General features: G+C 52.8%; 1 protein-coding gene across 2 annotated transcripts in view; it reads left to right on the top strand.

Annotated features, from left to right (window-relative positions):
* The first annotated feature begins 123 nt into the window (after nt 1-123).
* Nucleotides 124-11830, top strand: part of vamp4 (vesicle-associated membrane protein 4) — a 91517-nt gene continuing 79810 nt past the window's right edge. Inside the window, exon 1 of one of the 2 annotated variants that reach the window (XM_085982309.1) lies at nt 124-248. The gene's annotated coding sequence lies outside the window, so the exon portion shown is untranslated. The remainder of the gene's footprint in view (nt 249-11830) is intronic. The other variant, XM_085982310.1, reaches the window with a different exon arrangement.

The raw sequence follows: 11830 nt of genomic DNA, 5'->3' as shown, positions 1-11830 counted from the left end.
TTCGCTTCTCTCCCCCTCCCCCCCGCGCGCGCTTCTCCCCCCTCCTCCCCCCCGCTTCTCCCCTCCGGGTCTCTCTCATGGTGTCTCCAGGTTCCCAGGGAGACGAGGAGGGGGCGGGGCCGCGCGGGTCTCGCGAGCTGTGAGTCGGCTCTCTGCGTGCGCTGTTCCTACTGACAAGCCACCCCGGGGCCGGCCGGGACATCAATAAACTCCGCTGGATTGAAAGGTTTGCTGCTGTTTGACGGAAGGTAAGGCGGTGGGGGAGGCGGAGGCTCGGCGTACAGGCGGCTGGAGGAGCAGGCCGCGCCTGCACACAACAACCCCGGAGTGTCCAGCCGCTGCACCGGCCTGGGGGCTTCCACGCCCGTCAGTCTATGTCACTGAGCCGGGCTGGTCAATCAGTCCGTGTCGCTGAGCCGGGCCTGGCCGGTCAGTCCGTGTCACTGAGCCGGGCTGGGCCGGTCAGTCCGTGTCACTTGGCCGGGCTGGTCAGTCCATGTCACCAGGCCGGGCCGGTCAGTCCGTGTGACCGAGCCGGGCCGGGCCGGTCAGTCCGTGTGACCGAGCCGGGCCGGGCCGGTCAGTCCGTGTGACCGAGCCGGGGCCGGGCCGGTCAGTCCGTGTGACCGAGCCGGGCCGGGGCCGGTCAGTCCGTGTGACCGAGCCGGTCCGTGTGGCCGAGCCGGTCCGTGTCGCCTGGCCGGTCCGGTCTGGTCCGTGTCGCCGGGCCGGGCCGGTCCGTGTCGCCAGGACGGTCCGCGTGGCCGGGCCGGGCCGGGACGGTCCGCGTGGCCGGGCCGGGACGGTCCGCGTGGCCGGGCCGGGACGGTCCGCGTGGCCGGGCCGGGCCGGTCCGCGTGGCCGGGCCGGGCCGGTCCGCGTGGCCGGGCCGGGCCGGGCCGATCCGCGTGGCCGGGCCGGGCCGGTCTGCGTGGCCGGGGCCGGGCCGGGCCGGTCCGCGTGGCCGGGCCGGGCCGGGACGGTCCGCGGGGCCGGGCCGGGCCGGGACGGTCCGCGGGGCCGGGCCGGGACGGTCCGCGGGGCCGGGGCCGGGACGGTCCGCGGGGCCGGGCCGGGACGGTCCGCGGGGCCGGTCCGGGACGGTCCGCGGGGGCCGGGCCGGGACGGTCCGCGGGGCCGGGCCGGGCCGGGCCGGGCCGGTCCGCGTGGCCGGGGCCGGGCCGGGCCGGTCCGCGTGGCCGGGCCGGGCCGGTCCCGCGTGGCCGGGGCCGGGCCGGGACGGTCCGCGGGGCCGGGCCGGTCCGCGGGGCCGGTCCGGGACGGTCCGCGGGGGCCGGGCCGGGCCGGTCCGCGGGGCCGGGCCGGGCCGGTCCGCGGGGGCCGGGCCGGGCCGGTCCGCGGGGCCGGGCCGGGACGGTCCGCGGGGCCGGGCCGGGACGGTCCGCGGGGGCCGGGCCGGGACGGTCCGCGGGGCCGGGCCGGGACGGTCCGCGGGGCCGGGCCGGGCCGGGCCGGGACGGTCCGCGGGGCCGGGCCGGGACGGTCCGCGGGGGCCGGGCCGGGACGGTCCGCGGGGCCGGGCCGGGACGTTCCGCGGGGCCGGGCCGGGACGGTCCGCGGGGGCCGGGCCGGGACGGTCCGCGGGGCCGGGCCGGGACGGTCCGCGGGGCCGGGCCGGGACGGTCCGCGGGGCCGGGCCGGGACGGTCCGCGGGGCCGGGCCGGGACGGTCCGCGGGGCCGGGCCGGGACGGTCCGCGGGGCCGGGCCGGGACGGTCCGCGGGGCGGGGCCGGGCCGGGCCGGTCCCGCGGGGCCGGGCCGGGCCGGTCCGCGGGGCCGGGCCGGGCCGGTCCGCGGGGCCGGGCCGGGCCGGTCCGCGGGGCCGGGCCGGGGCCGGTCCGCCGGGCCGGGCCGGGCCGGGCCGCGCCGGTCCGCGGGGCCTGGCCGGTTCCGGCCCGGGCCCGGTCCGCGGGGGCCTGGCCTGGCCGGACCCGGGCCGGTCCGCGGGGGCCTGGCCTGGCCGGCCCGGGCCGGTCCGCGGGGCCTGGCCTGGCCGGCCCGGGCCGGTCCGCGGGGCCTGGCCTGGCCGGCCCGGGCCGGTCCGCGGGGCCTGGCCTGGCCGGCCCGGGCCGGTCCGCGGGGCCTGGCCTGGCCGGCCCGGGCCGGTCCGCGGGGCCTGGCCTGGCCGGCCCGGGCCGGTCCGCGGGGCCTGGCCTGGCCGGCCCGGGCCGGTCCGCGGGGGCCTGGCCGGGCCGGCCCGGGCCGGTCCGCGGGGCCTGGCCGGGCCGGTGCGGTCCGGGTCGCCGGGCTGGTTCGCCCGGTGCGGTCTGGGTCGCCGGGCCCGGCCGGTGCGGTCCGGGTCGCCGGGCCGGTCCGCCGGGGCCGGTGCTTCTCCATATACACAGCGATTTATATTTTCAGATTGGGGAAGAGTGTCATTGGGAATCACTGTTCCAGATTCTGGGATTCAATGGCCAATATATATTACAGGAAAAGCTGTAACCTTCAATGTAGAGGGCGAAAAATATTTGGTAGTGGTTAAGGTTTTTGAACATAGGAACATAGGAAGTAGGAGCAGGAGTAGGCCATATGGCTCCTCGGGCCTGCTCTGCCATTCAATAGGCTCATGGCTGATCCGAATCTAGACTCACGTCCACTTCCCTGCCCTCTCCCCGTAACCCCTAATTCCCTTATCTGCTAGGAAACTGTCTATCTCTGTTTTAAATTTATTTAATGTTGCAGCTTCCACAGCTCTCTGGGGTAGCAAATTCCATAAATTTACTACCCTCTGAGTGAAGAAGTTTCTCCTCATCTCAGTTTTGAAAGGGCAGCCCCTTATTCTAAGATTATGCCTCTTAGTTCGAGTCTCACCCATCAGTGGAAACATCCTCACCGCATCCACCCGATCAAGCCCCCTCACAATTTTATCTGTTTCAATAAGATCGCCTCTCATTCTTCTGAACTCCAATGAGTAGAGTCCCAACCTACTCAACCTTTCCTCATACGTCAACCCCCTCATCTCCGGAATCAACCGAGTGAACCTTCTCTGAACCGCCTCGAGAGCAAGTATATCTTTTCTTAAATATGGAAACCAAAACTGCATGCAGTATTCCAGGTGTGGCCTCACCAATACCCTGTATAACTGCAGCAAGACTTCCCTGTTTTTACACTCCATCCCCCTTGCAATAAAAGCCAAGATTCCATTGGCCTTCCTGATCACCCGCTGCACCTGCATACTAACTTTTTGTGCTTCATGCACCAGGACCCCCAGATCCCTTTGTACTGTAGCACTTTGCAGTTTCTCTCCATTTAGATAATAACTTGCTCTTTGATTTTTTTTCTGCCAAAGTGCATAACCTCACACTTTCCAATATTATATTCCATCTGCCAAATCTCTGCCCACTCACTTAGCCTCTCTATGTCCTTTTGCAGGTTTTAAATGTCCTCCTCACTCACTGCTTTCCCTCCCATCTTTGTATCGTCGGCAAACTTGGATATGTTGCACTCGGTCCCTTCCTCCAAATCGTTAATATAGATTGTAAAGAGTTGGGGTCCCAGCACTGACCCCTGCGGAACACCACTAGTTACTGATTGCCAGCCCGAGAACGAACCATTTATGCCAACTCTTTGTTTTCTGTTAGATAGCCAATCTTCCACCCATGCCAGTATATTACCCCCAATCCTGTGATTTTTTTTTATCTTGATCAGTAATCTTTTGTGTGGAACCTTGTCAAATGCCTTTTGGAAGTCCAAATACACTACATCCACTGGTTCCCCTTTATCCACCCTGTATGTTACGTCCTCAAAGAATTCGAGCAAATTTGTCAAACATAACTTCCCCTTCATAAAACCATGCTGACTCTGTCCGATTAAATTATGTTTATTCAAATGCTCTGTTACTGTTTCCTTAATAATGGACTCCAACATTTTGCCAACCACAGATGTTAGGCTAACTGGTCTATAGTTTCCAGCTTTTTGTCTACTTCCCCTTCTTAAATAAGGGTGTTACATTAGCAGTTTTCCAATCTGCCGGGACCTTTCCTGAGTCCAGGGAGTTTTGGAAAATAATCACCAATGCATCCACAATCCCTACCGCCACTTCTCTCAAGACCCTAGGATGTAGGCCATCAGGTCCGGGGGATTTATCCACCTCAAGTCCCATTATTTTACCGAGTACCATCTCCTTAGTGATTTTAATTGTGTTTAGCTCCTCCCCCCCCCCCCCCCCCCCCCCATTGCCCCCTGTTTGTCCAGTGTTGGGATATTTTTAGTGTCCTCTACTGTAAAGACTGTTAAAAAATATTTGTTCAGCGTCTTTGCCATCTCCATGTTCCCCACCACTAGTTTCCCGGTCTCATCCTCGAAGGGACCAACGTTCACTTTTGCCACTCTTTCTTTTTATATAGCTGTAGAAATTCTTGCTATCTGTTTTTATATTTTTTGCTAGTTTACTTTCATAATCTATCTTCCCTTTCTTAATTAATCTTTTAGTTATTGTTTGCTGGCTTTTAAATGCTTCCCAATCTTCTATCCTCCCACTAGATTTGGCTACTTTATATGCCCTTGTTTTCAGTCGGATACTATCCTTTATTACTTTACTGAGCCACGGATGGCTGTCTTTTCTTTTACTCCCCTTTTTCCTCAGTGGAATATATTTATCTTGAAAGATGTGAAATATCTCCTTGAATGTAGACCACTGCTCTTGTACCGTCTTACAGTTTAATCTGTTTTCCCAGTCCACTTTAGTCAATTCTACTCTCATACCTTCATAGTCTCCTTTATTTAAGCTCAGTACGCTGGTTTGAGATCCAACTCTCTCACCCTCAAACTGAATTTGGAATTCAACCATATTATGGTCACTCATTCCAAGGGGATCCTTTACTCGGACATTTTTTATTAATCCTGTCTCATTACACAGGATCAGATCTAAGATTGCCTGCCCCCTGGTTGGTTCAGTTACATACAAGGAACCCGTCCCTAATACACTCTATGAACTCTTCCTCAAGGCCGCCATGCCCAATTTGATTAGTCCAGTCAATATGAAAGTTAAAATCCCCCATGATTATAGCTGTTCCCTTATTACAAGCCCCAACTATTTCCTGATTTATACTCCGACCAACAGAGTTGCAACTGTTAGGAGGCCTATAGACTACGCCCACTAGTGACTTTTTCCCCTTATTATTCCTTATCTCCACCCAAACTGTTTCACTATCCTGATCCTTTGACCCAATATCATTTCTGACTATTGCAGTGATTCCATCCTTGATTAACATAGCAACCCCACCTCCCTTTCCTTCCTGTCTGTCCTTCCTAATTGTCAAATACCCTTGTATGTTTAGTTCCCAGTCATGATCATCTTGCAGCCATGTTTCCGTAATGGCCACCAGATCATACTCATGTGTAGTTATTTTTACCGTCAACTCGTCTATTTTGTTACGAACGCTGCGTGCATTCAGATAAAGAACTTTCAAATATGTTTTCTGACAATTTATTCCTGCTTTTATCCCTTTTACTACTTTACCTTTATCATTACAGGAAACTTTGTGCTATCCGGAGGTGAGCTATCCGGCAATCGGGAGCCACCGGCAAAAATCAGCAGCCGTTTTTTTATTCTTTTTGGGGTTTTTTTTGCTTTGTTTGAACAGTCAAGCTGTGCAAGGTCTGTAGCTATAGCAACAGCTTCAGCTACAGAGCTTTAGGGCCACACCCAAGTGTTTAGAAGCTGTTGCTAAGCAACAGTGTTTGTTGTCAAATACGGAGATAAGAATCTCCGTATCTCTCAACATTAACTCTGGAGAGTATGGAAGTTTTGAGGCAACGGCAGCAGCTCGGTCCCGTGGGTGCTGGATAGCACAAAGTTTCCTGTATATACATTCTGTCCCTTCCTGACACGCTCTGGTTTTTAATTCCCCCACTGCTACCTTGCTCTATTGCCTTCTCCGCTGTCATTTTTATTTTTCGCTCTCTTAAAACCTCCCCCCCCACTAATTAGTTTAAAGCCCTCTCTACAGCCCTAGTTATTCGATTCGCCAGGATTCTAGTCCCAGCACTGGCCAAGTGAAGTCCGTCCCAACAGAACAGCTCTCTCCTGTCCCAGTACTGATGCCAGTGTCCCAAGAAGCAAAACCCATTTCTCCCACACCAGTCTTTGAGCCACGCATTTAACTCTCTAATTTTATTTACCCTAGCCAAATTTGCACGTGGCTCAGGTAGTAATCCAGAGATTATTACCCTTGTGGTTCTGCTTTTTAATTTGGCCCCTAGCTGCTCAAACTCCCTCAGCAGAACCTCTTTCCTTGTCCTATCTCTGTCGTTGGTACCCACATGGACCACGACAACTGGATCCTCCCCCTCCCACTCCAAGTTTCTCTCCAGTCCAGAGGAGATGTCCTTAACCCTGGCACCGGGCAGGCAACACAGCCTTCGGGACTCTCGCTCTCGGCTGCAAAGAACCCTATCTATCCCCCTAACAGTACTATCCCCTACCACTACAACATTTCTTTTAACGCCCCCCCGCTCCACGGTGCTGTGGCCAGGTTGCTCATCCTCCCCGCAGTCCCCGTTCCCATCCTCACAGGGAGTAAGAGCCTCAAACCTGTTGGAGAAGAGCAAGGGCTGCGGCTCCTCCAACACTACCTCCTGGATCCCCGTACCTGCCTCACTTCTAGTCACACCATCCTGTCCCTGGCCACGGACTACATCTGAATTAATTAATCTAATTGGTGTGACTACCTCCTGAAACACAGAGTCCAGGTAACTCTCCCCCTCCCTGATGTGTCTCAGTGTTTGAAGCTCAGACTCCAGCTCTTCAACACGGAGCCGGAATTCCTCGAGCAGCCAGCACTTACTGCAAATGTGATCACCGTGAGCATCAGTGGTGTACACCAGCTCCCACATATTGCAGCAGCAACACATCACCTGCTCTCCCATTCTATGTAATTAATTAAATTTATTAATATTACTTTTAAATACCCTCCGCCCCGATTCTAGATGATGAATATCACACCTTAGAAACTATAAACCACAGAGTTTTAGTTTAACAAGTGAAATACCAATCACTTACCTGCTTTCTGGTGACGTCACACTTCAATTATTTTTTACCTCCTTCCCTCTGAGTTCCGAGTTCGGAGATTAGTAAGCCTTACCTGGTCTCTGGAGCCTTTTATAGCCCCGCTGCCGCCGCTGAATTCCCGCCGACGCTCTGAGGCCTTACCGAGAGCCTTTTGCTGTCATTGGGGTAAAAAGAAAGAACCTGCATTTATGTAGCGCCTTTCGCAATGGCTTCTCTTCCCACACTGTTATCTCTGGTGTACCCCAAGGATCTATCCTTGGCTCTCTCCTATTTCTCATCTACATGCTGCCCCTCTGGGACATCATCCAAAAACACGACGTCAGGTTCCACATGTACGCTGACGACACCCAGTTCTACCTCACCACTACACCTCGCGACCCCTCCACGGTCTCTAAATTGTCACATTGCCTGTCCGACTGGATTAGCAAAAATTTCCTCTAGCTAAATATTGGGACGACCGAAGCCATTGTCTTTGGCCCCCACCACAAATTCCATTCCCTAGCCACTGACTTCATCCCTTGCCCTGGCAACTGTCTGAGGCTGAACCAGCTTGTTTGCAACCTTGGTGTCGTACAGACCCTGAAATGAACTTCCGACCACATATCCTCTCCATCACCTACATCGCCCAACTCCGCCCCTGCCTCAGCTCATCTGCTGCTGAAACCCTCTTCCAGGCGTTTGTTACCTCTAGACTTGTCTATTCCAATGCACTCCCATCGTCCACCCTCCATAAACTTACACTCATCCAAAACTCTGCTGCCTGTATCCTAACTCGCGCCAAATCCCGTTCACCCATTACCCCTGTGCTTGCTGAACTACATTGGCTCCCAGTTGAGCAACGCCTTGATTTTAATATTCTCATCTTTGTTTTCAAATCCCTCCATGACCTCGCATCTCCCTACCTCTGTAACTGCCTCCAGCCCTCCAACCCTCTGAGATATCTGCACTCCTCCAATTCTGGCCTCTTGCGCATCCCTGATTTTAATCGCTCCACCATTGGCCTTCAGCTACCTAGGCCCTGAGCTCTGGAATTGCCTCCCTAAACCTCTCTATCTCTCTTTCTTCCTTTAAGTCGCACCTTAAAACCTACCTCTTTGACCAAGTGTTTGGTCATCTGTCCTAATTTCTCCTTATGTGGCTTGGTGTCAAATTTTGTCTGATGACGCTCCTGTGAAGCACCTTCAGATGTTTTACTACGTTAAAGCCGCTATATAAATGCAAGTTGTTGTTGTTGATGACCATGGGACATCTCGGTGCTTTACAGCCAAAGAAATACTTTTGAAATGTAGTCACTGTTGTAATGTAGGAAAGGTAGCAACCAATTTGTGCACAGCAAGATCCCATAAACAGCGATGAGATAATGACCAGATAATAACCTCTACCGTGGTTGACACGGCCCTTGACCGTGTCCGTTCTATTTCCCGCACTTCTGCTCTCACCCCTGCCCCTCCCTCCCAGAACCACGATAGGGTTCCCCTTCACCCCACCAGCCTCCACATTCAACGGATCATCCTCCGCCATTTCTGCCACCTCCAACGTGATCCCACCACCAAACACATCTTCCCCTCACCTCCCCTTTCAGCATTCCGAAGGGACCGCTCCCTCCGCGACACCCTGGTCCACTCCTCAATCACCCCCAACAGCCCTGCTCCTTCACCTGGCACCTTCCCGTGCAAGCGCTGGAGATGCAACACATGCCCTTTTACCTCCTCCCTTCCCACTGTCCAGGGCCCCAAACACCCCTTCCAGGTGAAACTGCGATTTACTTGTACTTCTTGCAATCTAGTATACTGTATTCGCTGCTCACGATGCGGTCTCCTCTACATTGGGGAGACCAAACGCAGATTGGGCGACCGCTTTGCGGAACACCTCCGTTCAGTCCGTAAGGGTGACCCTGAGCTTCCGGTCGCCTGTCACTTTAATTCACCGCTTCACTCCCACTCTGATCTCTCTGTCCTCGGCCTATTGCATTGTTCCAATGAAGCTCAACGTAAGCTCGAGGAACAGCACCTCATCTTTCGATTGGGCACTTTGCAGCCTTCCGGACTCAACATCAAGTTCAACAATTTCAGATAATTATCCCTGCCCCCCTTTTTCATGCAGTATGATTTTTGCCATTCCCATTTGCAACATTTTATCTTTCCTGCCTGTTACAAAAGTACAGGATGTTCTTTCTATTTCTTCCTCCCCTCCTAACCCCCCCCCCCCCGCCCCCCCTGTCTCTGCACCTGCTTATATCTGTTACACCTCCAGCTTTTTCCAGTTCTGCTGAAGGGTCCCAGACCTGAACCATTAACTCTGTTTCTCTCTCCACGGATGCTGCCTGGCCTGCTGAGTATTTCCAGCATTTTCTGTTGTTATATCAGTTTTAGTGATGTTGATTGAGGGCTAGATATTGGCCAGGACACTGAGGAGTACTCCCCATCTCTTCTTTGAAATAGTGCCGAGGGATTTTTTATGTCCAGAGGGCAGTCGGGGCCTCGGTTTAACGTCTCAACCTAAAGATGGCATCTCTGACAGTGCAGCACTCCTTGGTATTGCACTGGAGTACTGCAATGGAAAGTGAAGCTTTGACGATGAATAAAGGGATCCTTGTAATCTTGGAAGCACTCAGCTCATAATCCTTTTTTTTATAAAGAGATTGAGTTTTTGGTTTTGCCAATTCTTCTCCCGAAGATGCTGGCATTTGTTGGAATATGGTTCCAAGGCCCAAGTGACTATTCTTGAGCTTGGTCAGTGAAGGTTGGCAGGCCTTGGATCGCCTCATGTGTGCAATTTCCAGCTGGAGTCACTGGATAGTAATCAGTTCTGGGTCCACTGGCAGGTTCGATTCCCACCCCATCCCCACAAGCCCAAGGACACTGAAACCGACTGTAGGCCCAGTTGCCGTTGCAATTTAGATCAGTTGGCTTAGCTCAGCAGGGATTGAAGTTGGGACCTTCTGATCTGTATGGCTTAAGAGTTTTTATGGAAGTGAACCCAATGTTTAGGCCAATTATGCTGTGCATTTTGTATTGCTATGCAGCAGATTCTGCTTTATAACAATGTAAAATGTGCAGGATAACAGGCCAAACTGGCCTCAGGTTTGGGAGGTGGGTGTGAGAGATCACCAGCAGAAGGTAGTCTGGTACTTGCTTTGACTTTACTCTATCTGTAATATAACTGCAATTGGTGCAAAGGAAACATTGTTTTTGAGAAGTACCACCTAGATCACTACAGTTGTCACTAGGCCCATTAAGTGTGCCCAATGTACTGTTAACTATATTGAATATAGCTTGATACAGTGCAACAATGGGGCAGTGCTGTAAAGTAGTTTAAAGTGCAAACGTTGAAAGTATAAACAACCTCTGGAGTAGTGTGTCACAGTAAGTGACTATTCCTGCAGGACTAAGTGATGGTGTTGAGAACCTGAAGTAGTACAGGCTGCAATCATTCACAATTACTCATAGTAAGAGTTGTCAGGTCTCATCATTTTGATGCAGTTTGTACTGGCAGTTGAAGAGATATGTGGTCTCAATTAAATTGGATTCGAACTGAAACAATTAGAAAGTAAAGGAAGAAAGACTTGCATTTATATACAGCCATTCACGACCTCTAGACGTCCCAAAGTGCTGTACAGCTAATGAAGTACTTTTGAAGTGTAGTCACAGTTGTAATGTAGAAAATGATTGAGTTTTTATTGTGTTTGATTTAATATCATTTGTAAACACAAGTGAACTTGGTCTAAAATGTCCCCCAGCCCTTTAGATGGATATTATCCTTTAGTGTTGTATCAACTAGCAGGAATACAAGTTCATGCAGCTGCTTTTCTACAGGTCCTGAATTGGTTCCTGCATACAATGTTTCTGACGCGCAGAGCCCTACCCAGGTTCATTTAACAGAAAATATAGTTCTTTTTGAAAATATAGTGATAGTTTCCTACAGCACAGTTAAGGAGTGATAGAATTGCCATCATTAATGGGTCCTGTATTATCCATCCCAAATAAGCTGCTAATAAACACAAGTCTCGAAGTAGCAATGGGGTTCTGAAAACATTTTTAAAGCTTAAAAGTAGTCCTGGTTTGGAGTGGATGTATTCTTTCGTTTCCTGTATTTCCCTTATTATTTGACTCCAACAGTGTTTCCACCCTCTTCTGCGTATTTCTTTCATTGGCACTTTTCTATTTTGTTAAAACTTCACCATTGTATTACTTTCCCTTTGAAAGCAATTCTTTCCTACACTAATGTGCCATCTTGACCCTGTATGTACTGCATAATGAATGTATGAGAGCTGAATAATAAAATTGAAACCTGCTTTTGGATTCTTAAACAGTAAGTGCAGTACTGGTGGTGTAAAGGAGCAGTGTGCAGGTGGGGCACCCATCCTCCACAACTTTTATTTACTGGACGGGCTGTCTGGTTCATCATGAGGAAATGGTACTACTAAACAGTTGCAGGAACTAGTGACCTTTTAAGTTATTTTCCACTCTGTTACTGATTGCATTTTAAAGACTATGTCGGTAAGCTACTAGTTTAAGGCAATCAGGAGTGTTTTTGAATGCTCACAGCTGAGGCCATTATTGTACATGATCTTTTGTAATGCTATTTTTATAGCCCTAAAATTGCAGTCTAGATTTGTTTTTATATAAGAACATAACATTAGAATTAGGAGCACAAATAGGCCATACGGCCATCGACTCTGCTCCGCCATTCAGTAAGATCATGGCTGCTCTACGACCTCAACTCCACTTTGCCGCCCAATCTCCATATCCCTTGATTCCCCTAGTGTCAGCTATGGCTCAGTGGTAGCACACTCTC

The sequence above is a fragment of the Somniosus microcephalus genome, chromosome 3 (genome assembly GCF_052327205.1).
Source record: "Somniosus microcephalus isolate GS21.2 chromosome 3, FLI_Smic_1.0, whole genome shotgun sequence".
Lineage (NCBI taxonomy): Eukaryota > Metazoa > Chordata > Chondrichthyes > Squaliformes > Somniosidae > Somniosus > Somniosus microcephalus.
Note: the sequence above shows the minus strand (reverse complement) of the source record. Positions and strands in the feature narration are given on the sequence as shown.